The sequence below is a fragment of the Delphinus delphis genome, chromosome 1 (assembly GCF_949987515.2).
Source record: "Delphinus delphis chromosome 1, mDelDel1.2, whole genome shotgun sequence".
NCBI lineage: Eukaryota > Metazoa > Chordata > Mammalia > Artiodactyla > Delphinidae > Delphinus > Delphinus delphis.
Genome location: NC_082683.1, coordinates 157,886,279 through 157,903,766, shown reverse-complemented (window position 1 = coordinate 157,903,766; position 17,488 = coordinate 157,886,279). Strand labels below are relative to the sequence as shown.

General features: G+C 45.8%; 1 pseudogene; it reads right to left on the bottom strand.

Moving 5' to 3' along the window:
• Positions 1 to 10,154: 10,154 nt before the first annotated feature.
• On the bottom strand, positions 10,155 to 17,488 carry LOC132430982 (tubulin alpha-1C chain-like; annotated as a pseudogene).

The following is a 17,488-nucleotide window of genomic DNA, read 5'->3' as shown; positions in this document are numbered from 1 at the left end:
CGCAACCACTCAACAGCCCAGCGCGCCCGCCAGTCCGCGCGCTCCCGCGGACGCCGGTTTCTGAAGGTGCTCGGTGCCCGCGCCGGGGGCTGGCGGGGCCGCTCATCGCGAGGCGAGGGCGTGTGCGCCCGCGTGCCAGCCATCCCTGGAGAGGCGTGGGTGCGTGCGCATGCGTGCAAGCGCGCGCTGAGGCCGGGACTCCCCAGGCGTCAGAAAGTTAGCTGCCGGCCACGAAAGCGTAAATCAGATTTTAGGCAAAGCAGAGCTATGCTTTTTTGGAATGAAATAGCAAAACCACTTAAACTGACCACTGAGAATCCAAACAGGATGAAGGTGAAACTTTTAAGTTAGTGTATCTTTTAGCCCAAATCTTTCTTGTGACAGTATATAATCACTGCAATAGCTGTTAACATATCTGGCAGTACTATCCAGGGAGCAGGCACTCCATAAGTGATTTTAAAGGTGAACAGAGGGGGCTTCCCTGGTTGCTCAGTGGTTAAGAATCCGCCTGCCAATGCAGAGGAAATGGAAATGGAAACGGGTTTGACTCCTGGTCCGGGAAGATCCCACATGCCGCAGAGCAACTCAGCCTGTGCACCGCAACTACTGAGCCTGCGCTCTAGAGCCCGCAAGCCACAACTACTGAAGTCCTCGTGCTCCGCGACAAGAGAAGGCCCTGCTAGCTGCAACTAGAGAAAGCCCGTGTGCAGCAATGAAGAGCCTAAAATTAAAAAAAAAAAATTTTTTTAAGTTGAACAGAAATGAATAGTACAGTGTGCCTATTGAACACCTGCTTTGTGCCCAACACTATCTCGTGCACTTGAGTACAAAGAAACAGGAACAGGATAGGACTTCCCTGGTGGTCCAATGGGTAAGACTCTGCACTCACAACCGGGTTCCATCCCTGGTCGGGGAACTAGATCCCACAGGCCGCAAGTAAGAGTTCACATGCCACAACTAAAGATCCCGCTTGCTGCAACTAAGACCTGGCGTGGAGGGAGAAAGGAAGGAAGGAAAGAAGAAAGGAAGGAAGGAGAGAGACAGCATTCTGGTTTGCAAAGGGATTTGTAACCTTGTAGTAAAGCCAAGATAAACAAACACCAAAGTTATCACGTAGTATTATAATTTATCTGTTTACTTGTACCAAATAATCTGAATCCTTGAGGACTATAATTGTATCTTTATTCATCTTCGTGTTATCAGTGCCTAGCATAATCTTATTTTGTAGTAAGTTCTCAGTGTTTATTGACTTAATGAATCACTGAATAAAAGTAGTAAAATTTGCTCTAAGGACTATAAGAGAATGTATATATATATGATTTGGGAGACACTACATTTAATGCGATTCTATTCCCAGTTTATTCCAAAGCAACTTTATATCAGAACTAGATGTCATAGTTGATTTGTGTTGCAGTTGGAAGAGCATGTGATCAGCAGTAGGCATTGTCAACCACAAAAATAAAGCAGCTAGTTACTTTACTAGCAAAATGGGTTTATTTGGGAGTAGCAGAGAATTGCAATTCAGGACAGGTAAGCTATGGTGAATCACAGGCAAGTCTGAAGAACAAAGGAGAAGGGGCTTGCTTTTATTAGGTTTTAGGAGGAAATGCTTGAGTTGTTTTGAACAAACGTGCATTGGAGAAGAGCCAGGGTCAGAGGTTATGGCAGTTTCTCTGGGTACAAGTGTTAATGCATTGCTGCTGGGTCAAGGAGGGATCTTCCTTCCTTTTTCTTAAAAGCAGGAGATAAAATTGTTGTGTGAAAAATGTCCTCCCTTATACCAGAAGGAAAGTAGCATTCTATCTTCCTTCTTGCTGCTGGTTATGCAGGCTGCAACAAGTGGCAGGTGGGTGAGAGCTCTCTCTTTAGGGCTTCCTGACTCCATTTAAGACGAAAGTTACCTTTATTTACACACACACCCCTCATCACAACCCCGTGCCATTGCAGACACATCATTTTCACATAGTTCTTCAGGAATTTAAAATATTCCAAAGCTCAGTGGGAAAGGCTCGTGGTTAACTCTAATTTTGAAGCAATCTAAGGAATCTGATAAGCCTGCATCCTTTCCCTATACATAGGATTTCACCACATAGCAGTTAAATGACATGGAATTGAAATGACAACCAAAAAGTGTAGTCAGTCTGGGCAAGGGGCGGGGGTGTGAGGGGGGGATAAGATGGAGTGGCTTTGTGGGAACAAGCATATCCTGTTCTTGGAGTGGTAAAGAATCAAGGTGAACAGGGGCACATCAGGACCATGCCTCACCTATTCATTCTTGAGCCAGTGCCTAGGCTGTACAGGCAGAACCTGCTTTCAAATGATTGAATTACTTACAATTAGTGGTTACCTTATTGTAGGTGCCCAAGATGGGTGAGCTCACTTTCTATTGAAAGCCCTTTTGTCTTATCTTGAAATTTACCTCCCCTTTGACAGGGACAACTCCTCCCTGAAATGGAACTCCAACAGCCACCCAACCCCTATTTCACATCTCATACCAGAGCTTGTTCAGGACAAAGTGGGAGGAAAAGATAATGTGTAAACCTGTGGGAACTGATCACTCTCCCCACACCTCCTTAGGACCATGAGTGTCCCCAGCTTACATTCCAGCTCCTCACTAGTTCCCCCAGGTCATAGTTCCATCCCGGCCCCTAATCTGAAATAGACTGTCTGGGGTCACCAGGGATCCTGCACTACTTGTAACAGAGGACATGTACCTAGCATGTCAAATTAGAATCATTTGTTACAATATCGTGTTTTGGGTACATATAGTTTATGTCATAGGCTACAAAACTACTCATGGATAACATTGTTTCTATAATACATGAGGCAAAATGCATTTCAAGTTTCGATAGACATGAAATGAATTTGGTGGACACTTCTGCCACTTCACCCTAAATTCTGACATTTAGACACATAGTCCAGGAATCCTTGATCACAATTGAAGGATTGGCACCGCTGAAGTTAATTGAAGTTGTCACCTTTATTTTCTTCAGACTTAGCCATAGTCATAGTCACACTGATGTACACGCTGCATGATCCTGTATCACATCTGTTTTCATTCTTTGTCAAAAGGCATTAGAAAAAAGTGCAGTACCTAATTTCTAACCCACTATTCCTGCATCAGAAATATAATTCACTCTAATCCCTAACTCCATTTAAAAAATTTGCATGGGGCTTCCCTGGTGGCGCAGTGGTTGAGAATCTGCCTGCTAATGCAGGGGACACGGGTTCGAGCCCTTGTCTGGGAGGATCCCACATGCCGCGGAGCAACTGGGACCGTGAGCCACAGCTACTGAGCCTGTGCGTCTGGAGCCTGTGCTCCGCAACAAGAGAGGCCACAATAGTGAGAGGCCAGCACACCGCGATGAAGAGTGGCCCCGCTTGCCACAACTAGAGAAAGCCCTCGCACAGAAACGAAGACCCAACACAGCCATAAATAAATAAATAATAAATAAATAAATAAGCCAAGCATTGGAAGCCCTTTAAAAAAAAAAAATTTGCATGAGGGCTTCCCTGGTGGCACAGTGGTTAAGAATCTGCCTGCCAATGCAGGGGACATGGGCTTGAGCCCTGGTCCGGGAAGATCCCATGGGCCGTGGAGCAACTAAGCCCATGAGCCACAACTACTGAACCCGTGTGCCACAACTACTGAAGCCCGCACACCCAGAACCCATGCTCTGCAACAAGAGAAGCCACCACAATGAGAAGCCCATGCACCAAAACAAAGAGTAGCCCCCGCTCTCTGCAACTAGAGAAAGCCCGCGTGCAGCAACGAAGACCCAACACAGCCAAAAATAAAATAATTATTTAAAAAAATAAAAATTTGCATGAATACTTTAGTCCCATTAAAGTAATATAGCATCCAATGGAGTTTAAATTCCCTTAACAAGTATTTATCAAACTATTAAAATGTGGCAGACATTGGGCCAGGCACCAAACATGTAATGGTAAACAGGATATTCTTGGTCCCTACACCAAACGAAACTTACCTTCCTTAGAGATGAGCAAGCAGAATCAAGGGTTTAATTTTTAAATGTATATAGGTTTAGGAGATAATAGAAAAGAAAGGTAATCTAATTATGAAGGGTATAAGAACTAATGTTTAGGAATGTGAGCTTTATATAGGACCATTCATTGGTTACATTCTTCTAAAAGCCTTTTTATTATAAAAACATATATTCAGAAAAGTGCACGAAAGACGTGTACAATTCTTAACAATTTATTACATAACCACTATGCAAATGTTTAAAAAGTAGAACGTTATCAGCATTGCCTAAGACCTCCTTATGCCCCCCTCCCCAAACTCATTACTCCCACTTTTGTCATGAACCAAGCATCCATATACATGGGTCTGTTTCTGAGCTATTTGGTTCCATTAATCTTCTATCCATGTGACAAACTGTGATATCTTTCTAATAGAAGAATTCTCCCATCTTGTTTTTCTCCCTGGCTTCTTTGGCTATTCTTAGTCCTTTGCATTTTCATGTAACTTTTAGAATCAGTCTGTTGAATTTCACACACACACACACAAAAGCTGTTGGGGTTTTATTGGGATTTTATTAAATTTATACATCAGTTTGGGGAAAAGTTGACATATTTACAATATTAGTCAGGAGGAGTCAAACTTCTTTCCTAAAGGACCAGATAATAAATAGTACAGGTTTTGCCTCTTAGAGGCAAAATTGAGGATATTATGTACTTATATAACCATTTAAAAAGGTGAAAACCATTCTTAGCTCACTGACTCCTGAATCTCAGTAAATCAGATGCTGTTTTGAATGCATTTAGACTGTGGACTCTGGTTTTATGGTCCCATAAATTTGTTTTCTTTTAATTTTTCTCAGTAATGTTATATAAGGTTTTGGGTGCAGTCTTGCAAATCTGTTATTCCTTCCACTGAATTCTTAATTTTGGTTATTGGATTTTTTTAAATTCCAGAATTAACTTGTTTTTTTCACATGTTCAGGTATCTGCTGAAATTCTCAAAACTTGTATATCTCCTTGAACAGAATAAGGAGTTATTTGATAGTCTATGTCTGAAAGCTCCAATGTGTCCATCCTCTTTGGGCCTGTTTCCATTGTCTTTTTACTGGTTTTCTGTTGTTTCATATGCTTGGTTGTGTTTTATTGTATTCAGGATATTTTAGTAGCAAAATTGTTTGTAGAAACAATTCGAAGTTTAGAATGACGACATTTTCCTCTAGAGAGGGTTTTTGTTTGCTTATGCCAAGGCTTTGGGGAAACTCCCACTTTAGGATCACCTTAATCCAATTTTAAGGACTGGGATCATTGGAAGCTGAGCTGCAATCCCCTTCGAGAGCCTTTTTCTTCCCTACTTCTGGTTCACCCCTATTCCTAGGGTGCAAAGGCCTGAGGGCCACAAACCAAAGTGAGGGGCATTCACCAGGTCTACTCCCCTTTGACAGACTCTGGCCCCTACTTCTGGAAGGCTGTCAAAATCACACATCAGCCTCTGAACTGCCTCCTCCAAGTTTGACAAGTGCTGGAACAGTGGCCTGTAACATTAAGCCCACCTCCCAGGGCCTCCGCCTTCTCAATGGTCCTGGTCCAATAATTCTTCAAACACATGTTAGCTCTCTGATTCCTTTGGACTTTTAAAATATTTTGTCCAGCCTTCCTAGTTGCCCTCAGTGGGATGGTCAGTCCAAATTACCTATGCACCATTACAAGAGCAGAAATCCTCATTAGTTGTTAGTTACAGGAGTAGCCTCATTCATACACAGCATGGTAACAATATGTAAAATGTCAGTACGCCATTGTCCATCTTTGATTCTGTGTTAAAAAAGAGTTTTGTAGAAACCATTAGGCCTTGGAAAAATCAATTGCTCTCCCTAACAGGAAGGTTTCTATACTCATAGCAGCAAGCATGGGTTACCTCTGTCTACCTATAGCAAATAGCAATTAACTGATTCACACATCTTTACTGAGAGCCTATTACATGTGAGGGGAATGAAGAGATGACATTCTCACCTTATAGCAGAACTAAGTGACTAATTAATTAGTTGACATATCTCAAGACAAACCCTAAAGTTTAGGTTTCAGCTCTCTTCTGCTTTTTCAAATTATATATTCTTCCCAAGGACATGCAAGAGTCTAATTTCGATGCTTAAATGCCTTTATTTCTTTCAGATAAAACTGAAAAAGCAGAATAACAGCTCGATATTTTTGGCTATTGGAGCAATGATGTCTGGCAATTCTCAAAAAAAATATAAATGACCAGTAAGTATATAACTTTTCATTAGAAATAAAATTAACGAATTACGCAATGAGATTTTTTCTATCAAAGTGGCAAAATATTCTTTTAATGATAATACACAATGTTAGGAAGGGTTCAGAGAAATGCTCTCTTCTGCCAGAGAATAAATTAGCACAGCTGTTTTTGAGGAGTATGTGTCAATACAGCAAAGCCTGGAAAATGTGCATACCCTGCAATTCCACTTTTAATGATGTAGCCAAGGAAATAATTAAGAATGTGTAAACAGATTTAGCTATAAGCTTGCACGTTATATCACGTTGTTTATAAGAAACTGGAGACAATCGAATAGTGGATCGTTTAAATAAATTACGGTACAGAAATACAATGGAATACTAAAAACAATGGTGTATATAGATGGATATCTACTGACATGGGAAGTCAGTATTTTGTTAAATGGAAAAAGCAAGTTATAAAAGAGTGTGATCTCATATTTGTTTTAAAAGACGATGCATGTTTATATACAGTACATATAGAAAAACACTGAGAAGTATGTACACCATATAACCATTGGCAATCTTTGGATGGTGGAAATATGAGTGATTAAAAACATTTCTATACCCATTTTTGTATTTATCTGAAATGAATGTGTATTATCTCTGTGTTTAAAATTGGAAAGAAAAGTCAAAGCCTAATTTAAAAAATGCTTTGCCTAGGTTTTGGCTTGTGATACGAGGGACCATATGCACCTAGAGGCAACTGCTTGGTTTTGCTCCTTATGACCTGAGTGGATAATTCTTGTTTTTGTTCTTGTTTTCCTGCAAATGCCATAATCGTGGACAACAGTTCTCTCATTTTCTACTAGAGCTCATTGAGGCTATGATTGCGGAAGGAAGCTGCCTTTCTAGGGGAGTAGGCTGGTTGCAAAAGGCCCATACTTTAACTGGGGGACACTTAGAGTAAGCTCTGTGGAGAGGAAGGAGGAAGCAACCAGAAAACAAATGCAAAGGAATGGACAGCAGATGGTCTCTATTTAGTCGTCACTTCAATTCTAGGTCTACTGAATCTTAGAGGTAGGGATGATGGGAGGATACCTAAAACCTGGTTATATAGATTCTCTCTAAGATGGTGAGTCATTTCAGAAGACCAATGACAGAACAACTGAAAATAATATTGAAAATCAAACTGCTGCTAACATCAAACTGTTAGAGCAACCCTACAGCTATAAATAGAGGCATTTGATGGAAAGTTTGTATTCTGGGTTGGTATAGAGATTCCAAATGAACCCAAACTCAGAGAGGACCATGCCCCGTACGTTCAGTAAATGATGACACTATCCATTAAAGGAGTCTCTCCTAAGAGCAAATGAAGAGTCACTTGTCCAGATAAGACAAACCTATAAACTCATGTATTATACGGCAAAGGCCTATCCCTTCTATATCTCACACCCTCCATTCTGATTCCAAGAAATGTGTCCAAGGTAATGTGTTTCTGATTAGCGGTTACATACTGGTTTGTAAATGCTTTACTTTTAAAAAGTATAAATTGCTGTAGATAAAGTTAGCCATACGAAGAAGTCATTCTCAGACACTCGTATGTGTTCTTGAATGAGAGAGGAAAAAGGTGGAGTTTCAACTATCAGGACATGAGCATCACTTCTCAAATGTCACTGTGACTAAAAGGTTGAATACCGCCGTTCTAGAGCAAGAAACAAGGGAACTCCTGGATAAAAGAGAGCCCAGGCAGAATACCAGGCAGGAGAATTAGCTTGTGAAAGTACCCCGGGGACCTAAAACTGGGGCGGAAAGGGAAATTAAGAAATGTTGTGATGCAAAGCAAACTAAGCAAGAGGCATGCACTCGAGGCTTTGAGGAAGCAGGATTAGCTCTCTGCATGTTCAGCTGGACATGTTGATACTCATAATTTATATTAGTACAGAGAATGCAGCTGCAGTTATACCAGGTTAAATGCCAGTTCTTGTGAGGAGCAGCTGTTACAGCTGGGTGTGGAGCTGATTCCCTTCCCCTCAGTTACTCATGGGTAACCCGTTCCATGGCCACATAGAAACTGTTCTTGTCATCGAGGCAATGCCAGCCAATTGGTCCGATTTCACAGTCTGAACAGACCAGAAACCTGTTGCCCACATCCTTAGTGAAGCCCATGTTCTGAAAGATGAACATGTCATCACCGGCCAGTGCTCCTAGGGAAGTTTGCCATCAAGATTGCTGCCATCGGCTACAGTTGGCTTCTTTCTCATGGAAGGGCAGGAAAAGCTGCAGTGGAAGAGAACATAAAGAATACAAAAACTGAACTGGCCCAGTTATATCATCACCCTCATTCTACTTATACTTTATAACTGCTCCCTAGCAGTTTCTTGGAATGAGAACAAACAAGGAACCCTGTCATTAAATTACAGACTAGGATGCTGGGAGGCTCCTGTGCTGTCTCTGGTCCATGCCCTGATTCTTAAGAGACTTGAAAGAGGAACTTTGACTGGTTGCCGTGGTAACTTGGCTTCACTGCTATCCTGACTATGGTCCATAAGGCCCTAGCTGTTCCTAAATCTCCCCCTGGCTCATTCTGCCCCAGCCACACTGGCCTTCTTGGCTTCTTCAAACAAGATTAAGTCTGCTCTGCCCTCAGATCTTGGCAAGGCCAGTTCCTTCATGATATTCAGTGCAAATGTGTTTGATATTCAGTGTTTAAAAAAAAAAAAAAACAAGGTCAACTTCCCCTTAATGCTTCCAAGGAAAGCAAGCTTACTAGCAATTCCTGAAGGCAACCTATTCTTCCTTTGAATAGCTAAAGCTTTCCTAACATGGAGCTGAGAAAGGAAGTCAGCCTCCCAGATTCCCTACCCCTTTGTTCTGAGCTACAGGACAACTCTTCCACACTAGCAAGCTGCTATTATCTTTATGACCAGGAGTCCCTGCCTCCCCTCCCATTGCAGTCATGTCTGCAGCAGTGTAATGGGGCAGGAAAGCTGTATAGTTTCTAAATGCCACAGCTGTCACCTTTAATCTTTCTAGTCTCACCCTGAAACAAAACCTATAAAACTTAAACTAGGCCATATGCCCAGTACCCTCTGGGAATGTGAACTGATGAAAGGGTGGGGCATAAACAAATTACTCAAAAGGAAGAGACAGTATTCATACACCTTCTGACCCCTGTTTTGCCCATTATCTGAATGGCAGGCCTTTCTGTGCTTCCAAAAGCACTCCCTTCTGAGGAGGAGCCATATTAAATGGGTATGTCCCTGGCACACATGAACAATGAAAGCACTACCCCCAATCTGACTGGCAAGCCTAGGGAATGCCTATATACCAGGCTAAGAAACATGAAACATACTTTCCTTTCATAAAGGCGAGTTTTCCAATAGAATTGAACCTGGTGTACAGACCAAAGGCCTGGGCTCTAGACAAGTTGAGATCTATTGAGTTAAAGACAACCAGGCTTCCCTGGTGGTGCAGTGGTTGAGAAGCCACCTGCCAATGCAGAGGACACGGGTTCGAGCCCTGGTCTGGGAAGATCCCACATGCCACGGAGCAACTAAGCCCGTGCGCCACAACTACTGAGCCTGCGCTCTAGGGTCCGCGAGCCACAACTACTGAGCCTGCGCTCTAGAGCCCACGAGACAACTACTGAAGCCTGAGCACCCTAGAGCCCACGCTCCACAACAAGAGAAGCCACCGCAATGAGAAGCCCACGCACCGCAACGAAGAGTAGCCCCTGCTCACCACAAGTAGAGAAAGCCCACGTGCAGCAACAAAGACCCAACGCAGCCAAAAATAATTAATTAATTTAAAAGAGTTAAAGACAGACTAACGCTGTTATTTGCCTGATTCTCCCAATCCCTAGTGCATGTTTCAAAGCCTGCAGCTCTAAAGGAATCTCCCTCTCAGTGGTTACACAGGACACATGCTAATCCCTCCCTTTATCCCTAACTTGCCTTGAAACACATGGGACACCAGCCCACAAACCAGATGATGCACCTGGTCTTGACAGTGGCAACGGTGGCATTCACATCCTTGGGCACCACATCCGCATGGCAGAGCAGGCCATGTATTTGCCATGGTGAGGGTCACCCTTGACCCATCTGATTGGAGGGTTTAAGCAGGCATTGGTGATCCCTGACACCAAGAGCTGCTCATGATAGCCCTTCTCATTTGAGACAATGTGTGAGCAGGTCACCAACAGAAAGTGGATGCAGAGGTAGGGCACCAGATTGGTCTGGAACTCTGTGAGGTCCACATTGAGGGCACTATCAAAATGCAGAGAGGCAATGATGGAGGACAATCTGGTCCTTGAGCCAGTTGAGGTTGGTGTAGGTAGGGCACTTGATGTCCAGGTTACAGTGACAGATATCATAGATGGCCTCATTGCCTACCATGAAGGCATAGTCCAAGTGCTCCAGGGTGGTATGGGTGGTAAGGATGGAGTTACCAACTGCTTTGGACACTTGAGAGGCTTGGTAGATAGTAAACTCCAACTTGGATTTCTTTTTTTTTTGCGGTATGCGGGCCTCTCACCGTTGTGGCCTCTCCCGTTGCAGAGCACAGGCTTCGGACGCGCAGGCTCCGCGGCCATGGCTCACGGGCCCAGCCGCTCCGTGGCATGTGGGATCTTCTCGGACCGGGGCACGAACCCGTGTCCCCTGCATCAGCAGGCGGACTCTCAACCACTGCGCCACCAGGGAAGCCCTCCAACTTGGATTTCTTGCCTCAGTCAACAGAACGCTGTTCCATCAGCAGAGAGGTAAAGTCTGGGCCAGTGTCCTCCTTAAAGCTATGCAAGATCAAGAAACCCTGAAGCCCAGTACACTGGTCTGTCTAGTGTAGGAGATAACACTGTTAAGGATGCAGATGGCATTATCATCTGTCCCCAGCCCTCTTCTCCTGACAGGATTCTTTCCTGTCTACAAAACTATTGTGACCTAACTACAACTGTATTCACTTCTATACTTCAAAAACACAAAACTTTGAAGCATAATTTATACTTAACTGTATACATATTATTATACATACAGTGAATGCTTTGACAAATGTATATACCTATAGAACTAGCAAACCAATCAAAATATAGAAATTTCCATCACTCCAGAAAGTTCTCTCATGCTCTGTTGCTTCACCTCTATAGATGTGAGAAGAGAATACCTACAAGGGGCTTGGAGTTCTGGGGAGACAGATGACCTAGAAGGGCAGTGCTGTGTGTGTGAAGTGTCAGGAGTGAGGGGAGGGGAGATGAGGGTCAGGTGGACATCGGATCTGTAGTCAGAGAGCTGAGCCCTCTCAGCTTTGTAGCTCTGCCACCTAGTTGCAGGAGAGTGGGACTGGGGCTGGTGGTGGTGGTATCCAGGCCCCACCTCAGACTGGAACCCAGGAACCTGCAGGTTTAACAAGTACCCTTGGTGATTCTGATGTAGTTGTTCCTTGGACTAGAAAAGCATCAGACTATACCAGACACATGAGTAGTAACAATATAAAAGTTCTTCATTTGCAATATTACATATATCAAATCATTATGTCCTATACCTGAAACTAATATGTCGTATACAATTATATATATTATATACAATAAATATACATTATATACAATAAACATTTTTAAAAGCAAAAAATAGAATAAGTAGGCTTTATGTAAATTGACAACTAAAAGAAATTCTCCTTTTTAAGAAAGGTCTAAGCTTAAAGGGGTGCTTTGTCATATTTTCACACAGAATCCCATTCCTCAGGTCACCCGCAAGTCCTCAGTCTTTGAGCAGCAGAGAGTATGTCTGGACAATCCCTTTAGACGGCCAGCGCCAAAGTACTGGCTCCTAGCTGGCCTTGGTCCTGGCTCTCCCGGCCTCAGGCAAGGGATAGGATAAACTGGAAAAGTGGCTAAAAGCTAAGAGGAGCCTCTCCCAGCTGGAAAGCCCTGCTTAGGAGTCCAAGAACAACAAGCCGAGCTTCTGAGGCAGCTTCCTCCCACCTGCTGGGGCTAGAGATGGATCAAAAATCAAAAAAGGTTTGGATCAGACAATCAGGCGTGGCAAAGCAATAACCAGCAGGGCAGAAGCCAGAGTCCACAGGCTCAGGGCAGAGCAAGTTACTCAGACTTCTAACCCTAGATCCACACCCAGGACACGCAGCTCCCCCTAGAGGAAGCAAGTGGACAGACAGGCCAGAGGAACCAGCACCAGCCATAGGCCTGTGGTTCCCCTTTCTTCCACACAAGTCCAGCCTCCCAGGTGCCAAGGGCACTTGGTCTGCTCACCAGTTTTTGGATCCACTCCAGCACCAGATGGAGGATCTCCTTCCCCACAGTGTAGTGGCCTTGGGCAGAGTTGCTGGCAGCCTCTTCCTCGCCAGATATCAGCTGCTCAGGGTAGAAGAGCTGCCTATACCTGCCAGTTCTTACCCCATCCTGTGCGGGGGAAAGGTCTCCTCCACACAGGCACTAGGACCTTTCCTGCTGAGCTCCCCCACATAGAACCGAAGATTATTAGGGCCTGAGGCCCACTTGTAAAGCCCAGTCCTACCTGGGCTGTGAGGGGGAAAGTTAGGGGGTCCCTTTTCCAGTCCCTCCCCTCTCATCATAGCCACTTCATTCTGCTTAGTAAGGAATCAGTGGTGTGTTCAGGGGAATCTCATTTGACTTTTGATTGGAATAAGAACACAGACTAATGCAGAAAACCCAGTCCACAGTTCAACATCTATAACAACGGCTGTAGGAAGATGGGGGAGGGGTGACATTTTCAGGAACAAGAAACCGAGGAAATCCAGACGCAGAAAGGAGGAAGCAGAGAACCCCTTGAGAGCCAAAAACAGCCAAGTTCACACAGGTCCACATCCTATTAAGGGGCCCATTTCAGTTAAACTCAGCACCCAGTTCCTTAGGCAATGTTATCCCTGAGAGCCTGAGGGTAGGGAAAGGGAGGTTTAAAGTTTCTGCTTTAATATCCACTCTTTTCTGTAGTCTTCTTTCTAGGTCTGACCCCTGACTCAAACATCTAGTGGTTTCCCAGGCAGAGCTCTCTGACTAATCTCCCTCTCAGCACAGGAAGCCCGCAGGACCCCTCCTGAAGATAGAGTCTAGACAAAAGCAACAGACCTTATTGTTGTTCTTGGCTGGTGATTGCCTGCATTCCAAGAGTTTTTCCCCTAAGCAGAGCTCCCAGCTGATTTGGGGGATGGCAAAAATATGGGCTGGGGGTGGGGAACCCACCAAGTGCCCACTCACCTATGACAGAAGGCTCCAGGTCCACAAAGACAGTCCCAGACACGTGCTTGCCAGCCCTGTCTTACTGATGGTGTTGAAAGGGGTCAGCGCAGCTCCCCAGTGCCTTGTTGCTGCGCACAGTGCCACTGGGCCAGATGTTGTGCTCCAGGCAGTAGAGCTCCCAGTAGGCACTACCCATCTGCACCCCAGCCTGGCCCACAGGGATAGAGATACACTCATGCTCTAGAGGGAAGCAGAGCTGTGGCACGGTCTGCGGAGGGCCAGGGGCTTTAAAAGACTTCCCTGGGAGCACCCATTTATCTGTCCTCCCTGGAGCCTGAAGCCTAGCAGTGCATTACCTGGTTCCCTTTACTGGGTTCCCTTTCCAGGCCTTCCCACACTTTAAGGCCCTCATTTTCTCCTCATTTACCCAGGGCCTGAGAACAAAGATGGCTAAAGCCTAGATCTTCTAGAGAAAGTCAATACCAAGCAGCCAAACCCCACTGCCTAGTGCCCTGTCTTGCCGGCTGGGATGATTCTAGAAGGCGCAGAGCCCCCGCATGCCAAGATAGGGCATCCTGGAGCTTCTAGCCCTAGACCCCTAGGAGAACGAGTCTCCAAGGCCGGGACTTGGTGTCCTCCACACCCTGAAGCGGGCAGAAGGTGGAGTTCAGGTCTGTGGCTTAATGGAGGCACAGACTCTGGAGTTAGAGCGCTTTGAAAGCTCATCTGCACCCTCCACTTTTGGGGGGATATGCACCTACTCTGGACACTTGTCCTGGCCCCCTGAGTACAGATGGGTTAATCCAGATAATTGCTTAAGGGTCACAATGAAAGCAGAAGACTCACCTCACCCGTCCACTCTCCTCATTGAGGTAACTCCTGTGATGGACAGACTCTCCCGGCTTCTGGTCCTTCAACCCAGCCCAGTCTAGACCTTCCCAGATGCAGAGGGGGTCTTCTAGAACATCGGCAACAGTTTCACAGTTCAGTTTAGTTAGGAACTGTCCTCCAAGACAGCCTCAGAGCCTCCACAGGGGTTGTGCCCAGAGGTGGGGATCCCGAGATTCCCGGGAGGTGCCGGGGTCTGTGTACACACCCTGACTTCTCCCTTTTAACTGAGGGACTTAGCGTCCTTGGGCACCGCAACAGGACAGAGGTGGGACAAAGTTCACTGACACCCCTGGTCAGGTACGGACCAAACGTCAAGCGCCTTAGACCTCCGGCTCGTGTCCGGCCACCCAGCCTCAGAACCCGAGCGAACCTGCTGGAGGCTCCCCGCCGTCCCGGTCCCCGCCCCCGAACGGGCGTGGTGTCCGAGGCAGGCAGCACCGCCCCCCGCCCGCGGCTGGGGAAACGCACGGACCCGGGTGTCCCGCCACGCCGAAGGGAAGGCGCGGAGAACAGCCGGGCTCCGACGCCCCGTCCGCCCGGCCTTTCCGCGCAGCCCACAGTCGCCGCCAAGTCTCCCAACGCCCCCCGCGCCCGGGATGCCGGCGTCCCCTCACCATGGTCTCTCGGAGAGGTGGAAGCTGCGGAGGGCCCCTGGAGGGCGGGCGCGCCACGAGTCCCCAGCCGCACCCCACCCTGCGGTTTAGAGTCCCGGCCGAGCCGCCGGCCTTGCCCCTTAGCCGGGCTCCAGTTGGGAGGGGCCCCCACCCGCGCCCGCCTGTCTCTCCGCTACTGGGCGGCCGCCTGCGAAATATCTCGGCCTTGGCCGGCCCCTGGGAGGTTTGCAAAGCCCAAGGGAGAGAAAGTCTCAGGGGTTCGAGTCCTCCGGCCAGCTTGACCCTCTTCTCTGGTGGTGTATGCTGGGTCTGAGAAGTTGAAGCTTTCAGGGGATGCCTCATTCTGCTTTTGTTTTCGGTCTTTACCCGGGCAACACCGCGGACCTGGTGGGAAAAGCGCATAAACCTTGGAGGGCGATGCAGACTTGAGGTCCACAAACACCAGAGAAAGAGAGATGCTGTAATGAGAACCAGGTGCTGGGAGGTTCGAAGGAGGGACAAAATGTGGCTAGGGTGGGGGAGGGGTGGGCAGACAGGTGTGGGCGAGAGCATCGCAGGTGCAGGTAATTGAAGTATTACCCTTGACTGGGGTGGGGGTGGGGTGCGGTGGGGTGGGGGGGGGGCAACTGTTCCTGTTCAGGTGTCTCAGATTTACAAAAGAGCAAGGGGTCCAGGCTGGCTGAAGCAGATCCAAGAGGCCTTGTGTGGTGGAGATGAAAAAGCAGGCTAGGGTCTTGAATGCCACTCTGAAGCATTTGCACATAATTCCACTGACTCTGGGGAACCATTGAGGGTCTTTGATCAGAGGAGTGATGTGATCAGAGCAGCATTTTAGGCAGTACATAGATGTTGCTCCTATGTCCCCCATCCCGGAGGTGGTTTGCTATTTTTCCATGCTAAAGGGCATACACACATTTTCCCTCTCTCCAAGCTGTTTGTCAGCTGTCTAAAATGAGGTTTTACTTCTAAATACTTAACATAAAAATTATTCCATTTCCTAATTTGGGAGGGTTAATTAGTGCTTGGCTTTATAAAATGATTGGGCACGCCACAATGATTACCCTTACTATTTGTGCAGCACATTGCAGAGGAAGCCAAGCATCTGTCATCTCCTAGTCTCACTTTCTGGTGGAAAGGTGACTGCACCCAGCTTATGCGGGTCAGGCCTGGAGACTTGAATTCTTGCCTTAGAAGACCTGCAGCTGTAAATGACTTTCTGGTGATAGAGCACACGAAGACTTAAAGTTACTGTGTCACTCGCCAGTGCCCCCTGCATTCCTGCAGCTGTTTTTCCACAAGACTCTAGCCATGTCATTTGAAAGTATCCTGAAATATTTTTAAACTTAATGCTGAGGTGGCAAAAGTGGTTTAAGTCCAGGGTGCGAGGTTAACTTTCAAACTCTGAAAAGTATTCTTTGGTCTCAACCCTTGGGTTTTATGGGGCTGCCAGCTCTAAAGTGGATGCCTCTGGTCAAGGGATAAGATGCGAGTGTGTGCGTGAATATTCAAGTAAGTATCAGTACTTTGAAAACCCTCATATATACAAAGCTAAGACATGGTTATTCATTGCCTGTCACTGCCCCAAACAAAACTCAAATGTTGTGTCCTACTGAAGGTGGGCATATCAATGATTAAAATGAAGCTACTTGGCCATAAACTCAAAAAGTCAAACTCAAGACCATCTCTCTTCCTTGTCTCTCCTGATTAGGCATCCATTCCACCCTCTAGTAGAGCTGACCAGTTAAAAACGTCCTTCCACCACTCCACTGAATAGAGTGCACTCTAACCAAGGGATTATAAATACATTTGAAACAGTGACATCCTAGTGTTATTTTATGGAAATTACACAAACCCTCCTCTATTGATGTAAATATGCTTCTTTATATCACACCAATTAAAATTAGTCCTTTTACAAGGTATTTGGATTTATTTCTATTATCTAAACTGCTTCCAAGTTTAGACTTTTTTGTTGTTGTTGTTGTTGTTTGTTTTGGGCCCTGAAGTTCTCAACCAGGGATTGAACCTGGGTCCCCAGCAGTGGAAGTGCTGAGTCCTAATCACTGGACTGCCAGGGAATTCCCTAGATTTTTATTTTTAACTTTTCCTTCTCCTTTTATCTATATCACCTGTCGACCTGAAAAATAAAACAACCAGTTATTTTACCAGCAAAATGGGTTTATTTGGGAGTAGTAAAGAATTGCAATTCAGGACAGGCAAGCTATGGTGAATCATGGGCAACTCCAGAGAACAAAGGAGAGGGACTTGCTTTTATTAGGTTTTAGGAAGAAATTGCTAGGGTTGTTTTGAAGGAAAGTTCATTGGAGAAGAGCCAGAGTCTGAGCTTGTGGCAGTTTCTCATTGGCTGCAAGTGGTAGTTAGTGCATTGTTGCTGGGTCAGGGAAGGATCTTCCTTTTTCTTGAAAGCAGGAGATAAAACTGCTCTGTGAAAAACGTCCTCCCTTATACCAGAAGAAAAGTAACATTCTTCCTTCTTGCCGCTGGTTATGCAGGCTGCAACAAGTGGCAGGTGGGTGAGAGCTCCCTCTTTAGGGCTTCCTGACTCCAT